Below are 17,912 nucleotides of genomic sequence, written 5' to 3'. Positions count from 1 at the left end.
CAAATCTAATCATTATATAATCAGTACATAATAAAAATCCCAGTGCTGTGAAGGCCTGGTTTCAAGTATTTTTCATCATACTGTCCAATGTTTCATATATTAGGCAGGGTGATTAATGCAAAATAACCAGATGAGAAACACAACAGACCAAAATGTTTATCAGGCCTAAAATCCTGATCAGGGGAGAAAGAACTTTACAGATCTGTGACAGTAGCCCTTCTCTTTTGCGAAGCTGATAAGTTGGAAGAGGTTATAGATTATTTTGTCTCATCAGCCACCTAAAAGCAAGAGCAATTAACCTGAAGACACTGCTCCTTGCTCTCTACCCACATTTAATATAACTTGTTATAACTTCCTGTATTGAACTATCAGAACCATTTAGAAATGAGAAGTGCTGAACACTACAGTAATCAAGTCACTTATAAAACAGTCACACAATAGGAGGAGATAGAAATAAAGTTGGCTTAGATCCTTCTTCACATAATTTAGTTGCAAATTCCCATTGGTAAAACTGAGAGGAAAATCTCATTCAGTGATGTAAAACATTTTTGTTGAAGATGCAGCAGTTGCATCTGTGATGATATTATTTATGTACTATCAAGTATTAACCTTTATCCATTTATCCAACTGTCAATGACATGATCACTGCATATAAGTGATGACCTCAATAACAGGAATTTTAGCGAACCAGTCCTCTCCTCTTTTTTTTGTCATCCAGGAGCAAACCAAGTCCAGGAGCCTCTAAGTTCAGTGATGCTACATAAGATCCCATTGGGTTTTTATTGATTGGGCTAATCAGTTTTTACCTTGCTTAACCTATCTGTGCTTAAAAGCCATTCCTAGTTCAGATCTGCTGAGATCTGGCTGGTTGCCACAGATTCTCAATTCAAGACCTCAGATACCTTAAGTTCTTCATAAAGGAATTGTATCTGTGACATTTTCCTTAATTACCAAGTCAGCCAATGCAGTTATGTATTTTCCCTAACCACCTCGAGGTGTGTGGAGGTAAAGGATATAAATAGAGACCCTTTAAATACTAAGATCCAATGACATAACGCCAACCAGAACGCCTGCTGGGTCTCTTCAGTCACCTTGAAAATTTAAGAGCTGCTGATTTCTGGACTGTGATTACTGTTGATTCACTTTTCCCTACCGTGTATATCTGTATGCATTCTTTGTCTTAATGACAGGCATTAGCGGTTATTTATTAAGTATTTTTAATTCTATGTTACAATATTTTAGTCTTATATCTATCAAAGGCTATGAATTTTCTGCATTCTCAGTACTGCTTATTCATTAATCCTCAAGGACTGAGTTTGGAAATACACAGTAGGAACCTTGAGCATATCAAGGATATAAATCAAACCTAGTAGTTAATGGCTACTGAGTCAAGATATTATATTTAACATGAATATTGGCCTGATAATTTTGTGCATAGGCCTGGACTTATTAATATCCGTAGCTGCATTTGTTATTTTTTAACACTTGACTTGATGTGAGCATTGGGATTTGTTTATAGCCTCAGAAATTTTTTTACAATCTAAATGGCAATGTGCCTAATATGGTAGTGCTGGGTTTTATTGAATAAATATATTAAATAATAATGGGATGGTAAATATTACAATTGCCCATGTCTGCAGTTGTTCCACTCTGCTATGGAGGCTGTTAGGATTTCTAATCAGATGCATGTCATAAACTGTAAATGGGAATTCTACATCCTAACAAAACTGTTGAGTCAGAGAGTATTCAAAACACCTTTCGTCTTCAGTATGATATCAGAGCTACTTCTCATTTCAGCAGGTCCACTGTAGTTAATTGTATCATACTGTTACTAAATATGCATGAATTTATAGTAAATCATTCCACGTACAAGAAGACATCTGTTAATTCACTGCTTGCAGTTTATTAGACTAATATGTGTAAACTGCTTTGAGCAATAAATTACAAGATTAGGGCTTTTAATGTTTAGGGATATCATTAGGCATTGTATGCTGGAGGTAGATTTGACAAATGTTCTTTGCTAATGGAGTATATTTAAAGGTAAATCTGCATGAATTAATTTTAATTACTGTCATATTAAAGGATATAAAAACAACTAATGTCAAAGGTGTAAAAGTACTGTTGATTCAGAGTGTTATCACGTGTATATGATAAAAGAACCCTGTTTACTTAAGTATTTCTTCAAATAAACAAACATGTAGACTTCCCTTTGAAATTGCAACCATGCAGTGACCTGAATTTTTCAGGCTTTTATATCTTTTTAGGCTCTGTAATGAAGTTTAGGTATTTAAGCATTAAGGAGAAGCAACCAGCTGGGAACACTGAAGCAGCTGTATGATAGATAGTATGTGAATGCACAGGCTGAAGGCATGACAAATCCAGCTGTTACCTGTGTTTGGGAAAGGAAAAGGTTTTGTCTAGCTTTTTGTTTTGTAGAGAGTAAAGGGAAATTTTGACATGGCACAAGCAGTTGTGTCTCAGGATCCGTCTGCCACGTAAAATACTGTTCTTTATCTATTATTTTGTTTTCTAATTTACCACCAAGATTACCATTTTTAGTAAGACAAAGGCAGAAAAGGGAATGGGAGAGCTTCAGCGAGCCCTACTTTTGCAATATTTCATAAACACTGTCAGCTACTAACTTTGCAAATACGGAAGGAAAATGACAGCAGTGGAATAGTGTAAGTTAGATTGGATTTGGTGCAGATCTAAGAAGCTCTGATGAGCTATTACAAAACAACAGGAACAACTTACTGGCAACAACTTGCCTTTTCAAAGGAACAACATGAAGGAAGTCTGTGATCCATGAAACTACTTAATGGACTGGCATCCATAATGCAATCTTTCATCTCTATCGTGGAAAGCTGATTATAGACACCATTTCTTATACCAGCAAATACACTTTGCTGTACAAATAAGTGGGTTTATTCATTTTATTTGTTCATTTTTTCTTTTTAAAAGTTCCTTCTAATGAACCTTACTTACGTTGTATGCTGTAGTGGTACTCTGAAGTTAGGAAAAAAAAAAGATTTGCCTTTATCTTATGAAACAGCAGGCTGTTCTGTGGCTTAATGATCCAGCAGAACAGAGAGGTTAGTAAGGGCCATGACAGGCAGTGGTTCTGGAGGAATTTGTGACTCACAACTCAGCCAAAGCACACTCTGAAGTAGAAACTCCACCGACATTTGAAGTTATGCTGTACACACACTTTTGCTTCTGGGCAGTGAGTGCCCAGGTCAGTTACCCTGCCCTTTCATGCCCCATTCCTACTGCTCTGGTAGGATCTGGAGTAGGTGGCAGCACAGAACTGACTTTTTTTCCTTTTTTTTTTCTTTTTAACTTTTTGATTTGCTACCCTCTGTGTTTTTTAAGTGCCTGACTTCTGTGGGAAAGATGGAATGTCATTCAATGTCTGGTCTATGCTTATGACTGGCAATGGACAAAGGATGCAGCTATATGGAGACGTCCTAAAATGGATTTTAGCATTCCTGGGGTTTTTTTGTTTGTTTTGCTCCAGATATCTAATATATTTCTTTTTAAACTCTATTTTCTGCCCCTTCTGTCTCCCTGAATTTGGAAAATGTCTGGAATGAGATGCATACAAATTGACATTACCAAGTGTCTGGCTCTGAAAACTCCAGCATCTACCGAGGCAGGAAAAGCTTCAACTCTTCTGTATTAACTGTTATACATGAAGAGTCCCATCATAGTGCAGTAGGGAATAGTGACATATACACAAAAACTATTATAGCCCATCATTCATTTTCCAGTAGAATAATTCATAAACAGTCATAAAAGTTTAGCTATGCCAAGTGGCAAACTTCCCATCGTGCTACCCTGAAAAGCCTAAGATTTTTCATTTTACAATGTAAACATTTTATTATGACACTTTTTGATTAGAATCACATAAATCTCTCAGCAGTGAATTCATTGCATATTTTTCTTGCTGAGAATGTAGCTGCAAGTAAGCATCCTCTGATATTCTTTGTATGTAATTTACTTAGGAAAGGTAGCAGAACAATAATAACACCACACAAATATTGGATCAAAAATTATAGAGAAGAGTATTTTCAAGGGGAAAGAGAGCATAACACAAAAGGAGCAAATAAAGGCTTATTTGCCATGTGTTGTTTGCAAAATGTTTTGAACATTTTATTAAATATATCTTCCGTGTGAATTATGCATACGCTCCTGTGCCTTTGGGAAGATGCAAAACACTATATAGGACGAATGGAATACATGGCCTCCTGATGGTTTCTAAGATATTGCTTTAAATGAAAAAATGAACAATTTCATACCAGCAAGGATGATTTTATTCCCTTTCAACATGGGTAAGCAAGAACATTGCAGTGAAGGGAAGATTTCCGAATGTGTTCTCTCACTGGATCCTGCTGCATGGCATTGCAGGGAGATATTGCATATTGCTGCACCAAAATTTAGTTTCTGTAGGCTAAAAAATTATCTTCCCAGTAAGCTGCAACTGAAAGCAAGGTGTGTTCTAATTTCTTTAATAATTCCAGTGAAGTCTAGTAACTTCTTAAACCTTTACGTGTCCAACACCTGACTGGTGTTGGGTTCAAACCATGAATCCCTCTGGTGGACCAACTAGACTTGCCCTTCTGAGAGAAGCAAAAGCTATTACTGTGTGAGTGAGTAGCCAAGGCTGATGCAGAAGGGGCTTTTCAAATGTAGTGGTCTCACTCTCACTCCTGTGCTCACTGTTATTTGGATCACACCTTCTCACAGCTTTCCCATGTTAAATCCGAGTTGGGGGCATAAGTTTTAAATGCATATTTTTTCCTCTTCATACTTTCAAGAAAATATTTCAGTTTCTAAATGTAGTGAAAAAAGTTAAATGAAAGTTTTGGATGGTAAATATATAACACAACCTGAATTATTCTGCAAGTGGAAAATACCAGTTTTGCCATTCATCTCTTCAGGAGCCTGTTCAAGTTAATTTGAGAAGACAGGCAGGCCTCTGACATACAATATATGATGAGTCAGCCAGAGACTTAGAGAAGTACTCTGAGGGGAAAACAACCCAACTTTTTACAGGACCCAGATCAGAAAATTGGGTTATTATTGTTATAGAGTAGTTGGAAAAGGCAGGCAAAAGTGAATGTTCCTGCTGTCCATACACTGTGCTAGAAGATATCCAGTTCAAAATGTTCAGCATCACCACTACAATAGTGCTTCATGTCTTGAGCTTAATTTCTCTCTTAAACTTTTGAAAGGTCAGATAAATGGTAGCCACACTAACAAAATCACCATTCCTCCTCCACAAAGAGCAGCAATAAGGAAAAAAGTCACTTATAAAATCAGACAAGTTCTTGTATTCAGACACCATTGGGAGGAGAGAGATATGAATCTTATGTTGTTTGTGGCTTGTGCCTGGTAATGAAGGAAAGTTTGAAAGCAACACTTACCAGTAATCAGGAAGGATTACTGGGTGTTATTGAGCCAGATCTTCCTGCCTACTTTTTGTAATGGGGTTTACAGTATAAAGAAAATACTGAATAAAACCAATTGAAAATGTGACTTACCCACCATAAAGGCATATGTGTCCATTTTAGATGTAGGATACAGTATTTTCTTTTGTAAACTGATCTATCTTCATTTTTCTGTTTCCCAAAAATGACCTTGATAAACTGCATCCTAACTTCCTTCTCAGATGATTACTCTTGTGGCTATGGATCTCTGAAAGAACTCACTCAACTACAGTATTTCAGAAGAAACTGAAGTACAGATCTTGAAAGCTGAAAATAAGTGCCAGCTTTTGCTTTATTGTTATGTTTGTCTTTCCACATCAACGATAGGGAAGCCTGGACAGGAGGAACCAACAGAAATATTCCTGCTAGAGATTAAAGGGATAATTAGAAGCTTCCAGATAGCAAAGGCACTTGCCTTTTTGCCTTGATGCTTTATAAGCTTTGAAATAAGATCAAACACAAGATGCTTTAGTGTTTTTGAGGTCTATCAATAATAGTAGCTTCTAAAAGGGAGATTATCACAGTTTGTAGTGGCTTCTCAGTGAGCTGGCTGTGCAAGAGGTTTTCCTACGACTGAGTCATCAGCTTGGTGCATGAATTTGGAGCCGAGGTTTTCACTGGATCCTCCAGAGAGTGATTCAGAGTACTTTTAGAATAATTTTAACTTCTCCATGCAGATTCAAGGCTTTTTAAGAACACCTGATTACTGCCTGGATGTTCGCTAATTATGTAGGGATCTAAGCTTTGAGTCTAGGCCCCTCAGATATCTCAAGTTACATGGTATGAGCTACCATCCCATCTTCTCAAGCTTAGGCATTAATTCAGATGAGGTTACACACACACTGTACCAGTCAAATGTACAAGAGACTGGGCATGATTAAAGAAGGGGATCATCATGGAAAGACTTAGATCCATTTAGAAAAGCTCCAAATACCTACCAGATGTAGGTAATTGTTTTAAGACTTTTAGATTGCAGGAGAAGATCAAGATTCAAAATTCTCCTAAGCATTTAAGATTTAGAGAGCAGAGTGCTCTCAGTCATCAGAAACACCCCTTCTCCAGCTCACTGAAACTATTCTCTCTTGTCCATGTCCCCAAGATCCTTTCTGTGTCCCAGCTTCTCCAAATCTTTAGTAAGCAAAGACACTGTGAGGTTTATTTCTATCTGTACCAGTTTAGCATGATGTGTTTGATTTGAATATCATCAAGGTCTTTTAAACAACATCTCTAAGCATTCTCTAGGATAGTTTTTAGTAAGAACTTACATTTTCGTTCACCCAGTCACCCAAGAAAATATTTGCATAAGGACCTTATATACTTTAGGTTTAAAAAGATAATATTTACTTGAGGAAGAGATTAATAAAGAAATCAAATTCAATAACTAGTGTGTCATCACTAGATCATCATTTTTTATTTTTGCTCTGGAGAGGAAGAACGGTTTTGTTTTGCAGCTGTACTACATTTACACAAGAAACCTGAACAGTCTTTCCACAGTGTTATTTTTCTGATGAGTGGGCAGTTTTAATAGTCAACTGCATCGTAGATGACACATGAATTGGGAGATGTCTGCGTCCTTCCTCCTCGTGCCTTATGCTCCCTTTTGAATCCTGGGAGCACTTTTAATAGTGCTACAACAGAGAAGGGGGAATTGCAAGGAGCTTCTTAAGTCCCCTGCTGCTGCATAGAAACCTTGTCAGAAATGTAGTGAGATTTACCTCAAAGCTAGTTAGATTTCTTTTCTCCAGTATGCTGATTAGAATACTGATTTAAAACCTTGCTGCTCTAAAGGCTCGAATCTTTTTCCTAATTTTCAGCTTTGTAATCCATGGACAATTTACATTGTTCCTTTGCCAGCTTTGTCCTTCATTGTAAGAAGCTGCTCTTTTACAGAGTTTACAGGATATCAATCTATTAAAAGCAACCAAATTATTTCGTAACCTATTCTAAACCACCTAGGGTAAATCTCATTTCCTGCTACATGCTTACTTTCTCAATTATTCAAGTGGCCTTGGTTTTGCATCTGACTTGTTTGAATTAAAGTTATTAGGCATGTCTCACTAAGATTGTATTCTGGGCAGAGAAGTAGGAGTGGGGTTTTTTTACACCCCTTAGTACATCTTTATGTATCTGTATATTACACTTCATGATATACGCATCTTTATTTATCCTGCATGACATCAGGAGCTTGCAGTCATTCTGTAATAAGCTACTAGAGTCAATTCTTCCCTTGCTCAGTCTTGTTCGGACAGGAAACTCCCAGAATATGGCAGGACTTGTTTCTAGTTGACCTGCAGCTGATTGAGTTGTACCATTACATTTTATCTTATTTCTGTTCAATGAAATAGCCCGATCTTTTTCATATTGCAGTACACCCTAACATTACATCATCAGTAAATGTCATTGGAACCTTCTTATGATAGGGATGAAACCTTTAATGAAATACTGATTTTTAAAACTTATCTTCTAATTTAAGTAGGTTTTTTAATTGCTTTTGTCATATCTACAGAAATACATGAGGGCATAAGCATCTTTATATATTACACAGAGGTCTTTTAAATCTACTGTTATACTGTTAGAAATATATTCACAGGAGTAAAAAAAAAAAAAGCCCAATATGCAAATGAATACAATACTGAGGAATGAAGCTTCTGACAGAGAATGTAGTAATTTTTATACCAATACTAAAGTATCTTAGTACCTGTTCAATGGTTCCTGAAGCAGGAATTTATATTTGTCTGCATCTTTTAGATGGTATATACTGAAAAGATATCCTCAATAGACAACAGACTGTGTCTATCTCAGGACAAAAATCTGTATAAATTTTGATTATAAGCAGTATTGGATTTTAGCTTTCATCCATACTTAATATTTAATAGTTCAGTCTTTGCATTTTGGTAGACAGCTTTACTGGTGCTAAACTGTGTTAATTTTCTTTTGCTGGTGTATTACACTCATCATCTTAATCTCTTATGCTGTAATTAAGTTCCTTACTGTTATCTCTATTACTAATAAATGTTAGGTAGCAATCTGGCAATATTTTACTAAACAAAAACAGTCACTTATGTCTACTCTTTATTTTCTCTCCTGTACAAGTTTTTTTATTTTCCCCGAAACTCTTGCTATTTCATTATATTTGGTGTTAATTTTGTGCCTTCTCATTTGTTTCTAGACAGGATTTTTGATGTTGTTTCTACTACAAAACAGATGTGTCCTTGTAAAAGGATAATCTACTCGGGGTGATGACAAAGATGACATTTTGGCTATTGAGGTCTATCAAGGGAAAGTTCCTACTGTCTTCAGTGGCTATGGGATTTTGCCCTAATTGAATAAGATCCTTTGGATATGAACCACTATTACATTTTCATTGATGTTGTCTCATGTTATTGTTCTCCCCAATGTAATATTGTATCAATAGGGCTATTATAAATATATGGTTTTACTCACTTTCAAAATGAAAAGCTTTACTCATCTTTTCAGGGTTTTTTCAATTCATTCCTCTTGCTCATTCCACTTACTTTTATTCTCTAATCTTTTTTCACTCCTTTGTGACAATTTAAAGTTGATCTGAACTAAAAAGGAAATGCAAACCCAAAACATTCTATTGTTCTCTGTTCTGTTTTTCCAACACCTTGAAAACTAAATAAATCTGTGGGCCCATGTATAAAAGGAATTTGCTTTCATCTCACTCTAAATTAGGAATACTGGTAACATAGATATAAAACGTGTCTATAGCACTTTGGAAGTTGTGCTGGCATACTTTAACGTGTGGGACAGTATTTAAGGTAGCTGTAGTTCCATTTTACAAGTGTCAGCCTTAACCATATCTCTTTAAATAACCCATTAGAGTGCCCTAACAGGAAAATGTGCAGCTCTCAGCTGCTTCTGTATATGCATAATGCAGAAAGAAATCAGATCTCTCATGTGCCCTGTGGCTCAGAGACTTTTCCATTCAATTAATAAGCACTGAAGTAGATGACGATATTATTAAACAAGTTTTTAATGGAGGAAAGATTTTCTAGACTTATGATATGGATTATTGGCAGAACCAAGTATTATTCTGAAATAATGCATTTTTGTTATTTATTGAGAGGTAGAAGGAATATTTTCTCTTGTGGCCAGATAGCTGATCTTCCACAGTCATATACTTGCAGATTTGCATATACATGCACATATTTAAGAAGGCATGCGTACTTTACTTCTTTAATTAGGTATAACTGTTAATTGGTACACTGACTTCAGCCCGCCACCATCAGAAGTATGGCATAGTTCAGTATTGGATCTGAAGTTTGCCATTATTGCTCAGTTTTGACTTAGAGCTCTTTGTTTTGGGCTATGTGGTGGAGTCATTAACCCATGGGAGTTAGACAGCAAGTACAGGCCTCCTGAATACAGTTCTAATATGACCAAAATATGAAACAGAGGTTCAGTGACATTAAAATAGTCTCTCTTCAATGCAGTGATTGAAACCACAGTCTGTTTTTAATGTAACAGAGATTTAAAAAAATCTCACACACTTTATGGAACTACAGACAAAGGTTATTTTCTGTTTACCTTGTAAATTCAGGTTTTCAGGAACTTGATTGCAGTTAGTATTTTTTAGAGTGAGGCTAATTAATACCTAGCCTGATCCCAAGAAGAAAGCAATGCCATAAGGTGAGGACGATTAAGAGCCAGAAGTCTTACTATCCACCTCTTCGAACTGATATCATAATGATGACTGGAGTAAGAAGAAAGGCAAGAAAATATGAAATAGATAAAGAGCCAAGAGATAACGTAAATGTGAAGGAAGCATGCAAAATGAACTAGGAGAACAGGAAGAAAGAAATAAGACTTGATACGCACTATGGGAAGGTTGGTTTGCTGCTGTGGGGATTTTCCAGTGCTAGAAGAAATTGTACTGGGAGATGTTTGTGCTCAGTGGTGTCTGCAGTTATCTATATTCAGACCACATTAGACAGAGATGGAGTGAAGTTGTTTAGATTCTTCAGTCTGAGCTCCCTAAAATAGTTTATTGTATTCCATAAGGATTGTTTTTATTTCAGATAGACATAGGAACATTGTGTGAGAAATTCTTGAGCTATTTCCGCTACAGAAACTGATTTTAAGAGGCTTTGGTCAAAATAACAAAATTGAATAGGTCTAGGAATGGGTATGAACTTTTACTAAGCCTCTGAACAACCTTTAGCAAAATGTAATCTCTAGTTTTCTGTTCTTATTCTGCCTTGGGACTCTAGATTGGGGGTCAGGGATTTACTTGCTTAGCACTTTTTTTCTGTACGTCAGTAAGATTCTAGTGGTCTTGATAGATAGCTTTCAGCCTAATAACTACAGATTGCAGGGGTAGGATGAATCAAAGGCAAAGGATGTTGGGATATAGAGTGTGATCAGGCAAATACTAGGGAAGGAGAAGAAAGTTCAGCTCAATGTGATCTGTGCAGCACTTGGTTCTCTTATTGCTCTATAACATTCAGCTCTAACTTCTGTGAGCTTAGCACAACTCTCTATGATACTGGATGGATTTTTTAGAAAATATCAAATCCTTTTACTGAAAGTGTTGTTCTAATAAAAAGCATCTAATATGTGCTGCTTGACTGAAAATTTCTAATTGATGATCTTGCAAGAAAGTTGGCAGCTGGATTGATTTATCTCAGCCAGTGAAATAAAAAGCAATCAATAACAAAAGGTAAAATAAATGACTAGTAATAGGTGTATCTGATTGTTTAAATGAAGCATACCATATGCATTATTATGCCTAACAGCATGTGAAATGCACTTCAGATATGACATTGGTGCTAGTTTACTAAATAATAAAGCATAGCAGAGTGATCAAGACAACATTAGTGGACAACATTATTCAATCTAAGAACCTCTTTTTAAAAAAAAAATTACATTTGTTGCTTTGTGGTAATTGTAACTGCAGATTTCATAATTTTTAAATTGCCTGTCTCTCTCATTCATCAGAGAGACCTGTTGAGCTGCTGCTGACTTCAGCTGTGTGTTCATAGCACAGTGACAAAGCTAGAACAATTGCTCCCTATGAGCTCAAGGGCACTATCTTGAAGGTAGTCTGAAAGTCACGAGAATATCCAGTTCCTATAGATTCTTATCCAGGGCAGAAAACAGAATATGTAAGACAGTAACTGATCTTAAATTGTCTTCTCCTTAACCTTCCCTGCCTGACAATTGGGTTTATTGGCTTCCCATTCCTGTCTGGAATGCCCACTGTTATAACACTTTAAGCAGGAAATTATAACCTGCTAAAAGGTAATAAGACATTTGGCAATATAAAGAGGAATGAGAACCTACCTAGAGAATTCTTTTCAAACAAGGACTAGAGATTAATATAAATGCGAGGGGATTAGGTGTACTTAACAAGCGATCAATCAGTAGCAAAAATGACCCATGGAGAGGATCCCAGCCAGATCTTACAAAGGGATTCCCAGTCTTTGAAAAACTAGGACTTCTAATCTATTCCAGAATTTTTATTTGTTCAACACCCTTCTTGAAATCCCAGCCAATCTCAGATTACTAGGAAATAGTATAGGAAGAGAATGTTCTTCATCAGCTATAGTTGTGACAAACAGGTCATCAACTTGTTTTGGTCTTTGTCTGGTGCTTCTTCTTTCTGTTAGTTCATGTTTACTTGTGATCCATCTTTGCTCCAACACTTATTCTGGTCCTACATGTGACCAAGTTGCTGAGCTGCAGAAAACATTGCTTCAGATTACGTAGAACTTGTATACTAGGAAATTGTTTGATTTAAAGTGTCATCTTTCTTGGAAACCTTTGTTCTGTTGTGGGAGGAAGAATGACATTTCGTGGGAGTTGCTCTCTGAAGAGAGACAGAGCCACTTCATCTCCACTGTTCCTGAAGAGCATGTTGTTGTCAGTAAAGAAGTTCTCTTTTATAAGAAAGAGAATAAAAGAAGTTACCAGAAGAATCTTGACAGAGAAAGTATGTATGCCAATATTTTCCTCTGCTAGAATAAACCACACAAGATCATTTTCACAATGGTGAATCACACTCAGGACATGAAGGTGGAATAAGTCTAAAAGCTTTTATTACACTTCATGGAAAATATAATTTGGTGGGCTGTTTAGAAGCAGACAATTGAAGTTTACTGTCTCTTCCAGTTCTGGGTCTCATGGTTGAGAAACTCCCACATTCTCAACCAGCCACAGATTCCAGTTTCTCTTTTGGTTTTTCCATTTTTGGTCAGTATATGTTTTGGGTTTTTTAGCGTTTTGTCAATGCCTTAAAAAAACCCATAATTTTGTTGAGTGCTGAATGCATTTCAGCAAAATTGACCAAATCATTCAGAATGAAAAGTAAAGCTGAGACTTAAAATGCTTCAGAAAGCCTTCAAATATACCCTTTTGTCATGTCTAACTTTCTTTTCTACAGAACTCACAATCTGCTCACAAACATTTTTTGAGAATGTTGCTATAATGGAGAATGGGGTTCTATTCTATTTTTCAGTGTCTTCTGCTTTTAAGAATGGCTGCAAGTTAAGCTTGCAGGACATTAACTGAATACAGACCATAGTTTGGAGAATTAACAAGTTTGGAGAATAAACAGTCTTTCTAAAAAAAAAGGACTTTTGGGGTAGACTTTTTCTTGATAAGCATTTCAGTTCTTAACACAAAAAACAGTCCTTAAGGTTAAACTGAAAGTAGGAATATTTTACTTGTGGTTCTTGGGTATAGTTTTCGAAACTATTACTTGTCCTTGAGATTAAATGATAGAACGATTCCTTCTCATTTTGTTCTTCAATATGGGCGTAAATATTTATCTTCACAAATTAATGAAATATTCTTAAAATATACAAAGATTTAACCTCAGCCATGACTTTACTATTATTAATGCACATTATTTGCATAGAAGCAATACTGATGAGCTACAGGCATGGCCTACATTTTATACAGAATTAGAAATTTTAAAGGAGACATGTTATATAACCTTTCTGTTGAAGAAGATGATGAGAGTCAGAAGGTGGACAAAGGAAGATGAAGAAATGGGAGACTGATATCATTTTGTCAGTATTGTAAACGATGTTCTCAACACACCATCTGGTCATCTGCTTTATGTATTGTTTTTAAGGATGCTAGATCAAAAAGTAGCTTTTCAAAGGATGTTGTGGTTTAACTCCATCTGGCAACCAAGCACCATGCAGCAGCTCACTCACCTCCCTCAAAGTAGCATGGGGGAGAGAATCAGAAGTGTAAAAGTGAGAAAACTCGTGGGTTGAGATAAAGACAGTTTAATAGGTAAAGCAAAAGCTGCATGCAAAAGCAAAGCCGAACAAGGAATTAATTCACTACTTCCCATGGGCAGGCAGGTGTTCAGCCATCTCCAGGAAAGTAGGGCTCCATCATGTGTTAATGGTTACTCGGGAAGACAAATGCCATTGCTCCCAATGTCCCCCCCTTCCTTGTTCTTCCCCCAGCTTTATATGCTGAGCATGATGTCATATGGTCTGGAATATCCCTTGGGTCATTGGGCTCAGCTGTCCCAGCTGTGTCCCCTCCCAACTTCTTGTGCCCCCCAGCCTGCTCGCTGGTGGGGTGGGGGGAGAGGCCTAAAAGGCCTTGACTCTGTGTGAGCGCTGCTCAGCAATAATGAAAACATCTCTGTATTATCAACACTGTTTTCACTGCAAATCCAAAACACAGCCCCATACTAGCTACTGTGAAGAAAATTAACTCTATCTCAGTCAAAACCAGCACAAAGGGAGATATGAAAAGATAGGCTTTCTGGTATTTGCAGGCAGCTCCTTCAAGCATAAAGTACAGGAAAAGGCCATTCCTTCTGAAATTATTCCTTCTGAAAATTTAAAGAGCAGGAGATGGGAGTTGATGCCATTGGCTGCTCTGAGACAGCATCTTGTCAGTGAGTCAATTCATTACCCTCTTCCAGCTGAGGGGAAAGGTCTTTCTGACTTTCATGTAGGGATGGCTCTTTGTCACATTGGCAGAGGTCTTGGTTACAGTAGTTTTACGTTGAAGGTACTGCCTTGAATTGCACGTTAATCTAGTTGAGAACAGGATGAGAAGAGAATCAGGCTGTTTCTTGACACTGAGTATGTAGATGGAAGTGACTTTAATGTGAAGGCCTGACACACAGAAGTAAATTCCTCTAACTTCATTTGAAGACTGTATGGTTTTATATAAAGTAAATTTGTCAGCATCGTGCCATTTGTAGATTTGGAAGACAATGTACACCTCAATATCATCAGTGCTTTAATTACCTCAGTAAGCATGATGCGTAGTGGCATTTCTGGTTAAAGTCCTAATTAGCCTTCTCTATCTAATGAGCATGTGAAGGTTTGGCTTGTGGCTTATTATCCTACTCATTATTATGAATGATAGGGCAACTGTATAAAGCCCCCAGTTTTACACTGCGACATAATTATTTATGAAAAGGCCTTGCCCCAGAAATGGAAATAATGATAATTACATTTAATCTTTTCATGGTTTATGCATTTTTTTGCAGTGAAACAGATGCCTATAGGACACTAATTACTGAGAGGGGAACTGCAATATGCTACCAGACAGGCTTATTGAAAATATATGAACCTGAGGTTACATTTTTTCATATCTTTGGTATCATTAATTTTCTTCTTCATGTATGTACTTCTCATGTGCTTGACTTCACGTCATATGCCTATTTTATAAGCACATTTATTGCTCAGTTTTAACAGCTTACAAGATTGACAGGAGGACTACATAAAGCTGCTTGTTTAGCACCTCTAATTGTGGCTACTGTTGCTGTTTCTGCACTGATAAGGGCACAGAGGCTGCTCGATACCAGGTATGCCTCTGATGTGTGTGTTTAAAGGTTAGCACAAAGGCAAGTGCTGGGTTTACACCAGTTAGAGTAGTTGGCAATATTTTGATGCTTTCTGTATACTGCTTGAGAATGTCTCCATTGGCTAATTGACTCTGCTTTCCTCATATATTCTGCCAGCATGATATCCTTAGCAGGCATCACAATGGGAATTTTCTTCTGTAATTTCATGATCAGCTGATTTATCTATTGTTGAAATGGACTTGAAAAAAATAAAATTGTTTAATGGGACATAACTTTTTGGAAAAGACTGTGTTTATGGACAACTTTGTAGTTTCTTAAAGTTTTAGCAAACTCATGATGAACATATTTTTGTGCTCTCAACAGGAAGGGTGGTGAAATGGCCTTGTTATAGGCTATCGCTAAGCTGGAGAGCTGCCTAGTTTTACAGCATTTCTTTCTTCACTGTTTAAGCGTGAATGATATTTGCAGCATTCTTAAATCTGAGAGCCATCACTAACAGCTTCTTTCTCGTGCATAGGCAACGGCCCTGTGCGCTGGGAGATTAGGCAGCAGGTCACAGTGCAGAGCAAAATAGAAGCCAGCAATATGCGAATGAAGTCAGTGTTTCCATTCTGTTCCCAGTGAGATAGTGATCTTGTCCCATGAATGTCACCTGGATTTGTGGTGAAGAAAGAATTATAAGTTTTACTATAGAAGTATTTGAATGATGACTGGGTACATGCATTTGGATATTAATGAATAATACAACACAGGTGGTATGTAATGATTTCTCTTGTCAGCTGCCACCCCATAATTTAACATCTTGAAAAGTGATTTTTATTTTGATTTCAGTATAAATCTTTATGTCTGTCTAACTGCACTGCTGGCAAGACAAGGAGGTAACAAACAAACGGATAAAGAGCTGTCCTGATTTAATGCTAGGTAACACTGAGCATCATTTCACCGTTTTAAAACGGTGCTGATGGATCACTTTGGTCACTGAGAGCATGTGGATAATAAAATGGAAAGCAAGAAGCCAAGAGCAGGAAACAAGAATATGTAGATAAAAACATTGCTACCATATGCCACTATTTTTATTATTGGCATTTAGCTTTTCTAAGAAAATACAGCAGAACTTAATGAAGGGAAACATTCTCACAATTACTCTGGTTCCTCAAAAAAAAGGGACCTTGACAGCACAAGGCAAAATTGTCTCTCCAAGACTTCGAACCTCTCTTATGTGAAAAGCATTTGAAGGTATTAAAACAAATCTAGTGTATATTGTAGCATGGTAACATAATTTTAGCACAGATGTCACAAGAAATTACACCATTCCCAAACAGTGATGTTTTGATCACTCCCTTTAGGATAAGGGTTTCTGCCTTGTTACTGATACCCGCTACCCTGACGCTGAGATAACCACGTATCTCTTGTTTTCAGGCAGTTACCCAAAGCTATGCATATAGTAAGCTCATTCTTCTTTTTGCCATGGTATTCTACAGTCTTCAAAATCTTGTACAATGTCTTTCTTCAGTTGCTGAACTGTATCACAATGTGACTTTGGTCACTAAAGTTACAGTTTTCATTTTCAACAGTATTTAAAAAAACGATACAGAAAAGAGTTAATGGAAGAGATTATTACACTTTTTATTTCTCCATAAACCTGAGTCACAGTAAAAGAAATGCTTTGGATATAACATTTTTATCCTTATCCATTAACACTGTCAGTAGTAGTGTTTTAAATTCTGTTTTTATGAGTGGAGTATTATGAAGGAGAATGACTTCTTAAGTAAAGAAATCTACTTCATCATTTAAATTATGATCTCGTCTTTCCGCACACTTCTCTTTTGTGGTTTGCTTTTGTTGATTGGCTCTTTTATATGTTCTAGATGTACATAGCTTAGTTCAGCAATTCTTTATAGCAAGGCAGGTAACTAGGGAAGATGCTGAACGTGGGATACTTTTGTAATGGAAAAAAGCCCACTCATGACAAAATGGAGCCATGCTGAGTAGTCCTGAAAGCTTAAATAGGTAATTGTAAAAGTGGATACTGCTTATTCAATATTCTGATAGAAATAGAAACTTTTAATTTCTCATGTTTATTTTTTGCTACTAATTGGACATCTTTGGTTTTGTTAGTATTAGTGAAATAGAAGATTTAATGGAAAAGCAAATGATTTTTTTTTTCAAGTCTTAGCTGCTTTAAAGTATTTACACTGTTAATTCCTGCCTTTATATCTGAAGGTGCATAAGGCTGAATGAAATATTTATTAGCATGCTCACAGCCCAAGTTGGATCCTCAGTTGTTCAGAGCTACCTTAATGAGAAAAAAGAGGATGCGTAGCTGTCCTAGAAATGGATATTGCTCCTGCTACAATGAGCTGCATGATATTAAGGACTGGCAGAATTCAACTGTTCTTCTTGGATAATGTTTCTTGGTGGTTACAGTGGTTAGTAGTTTGCCGAAACATGTCGCTGAACTATATGGTGTATAATATTCCATTAAAGCAGTATATGAATTTGCAGGAGCTTCCTTGAACATAGCTACATAGTTCTACTAAGTATTCTACTTCATAGAATAGAATCATAGAATGGTTTGGGTTGGAAGGGACCTTAAAGATCATCTAGTTCCA

Source organism: Haliaeetus leucocephalus, unplaced genomic scaffold (genome assembly GCF_000737465.1).
Source record: "Haliaeetus leucocephalus isolate CR32 unplaced genomic scaffold, Haliaeetus_leucocephalus-4.0 Scaffold656, whole genome shotgun sequence".
NCBI lineage: Eukaryota > Metazoa > Chordata > Aves > Accipitriformes > Accipitridae > Haliaeetus > Haliaeetus leucocephalus.
This window is presented reverse-complemented; position numbering follows the sequence as displayed.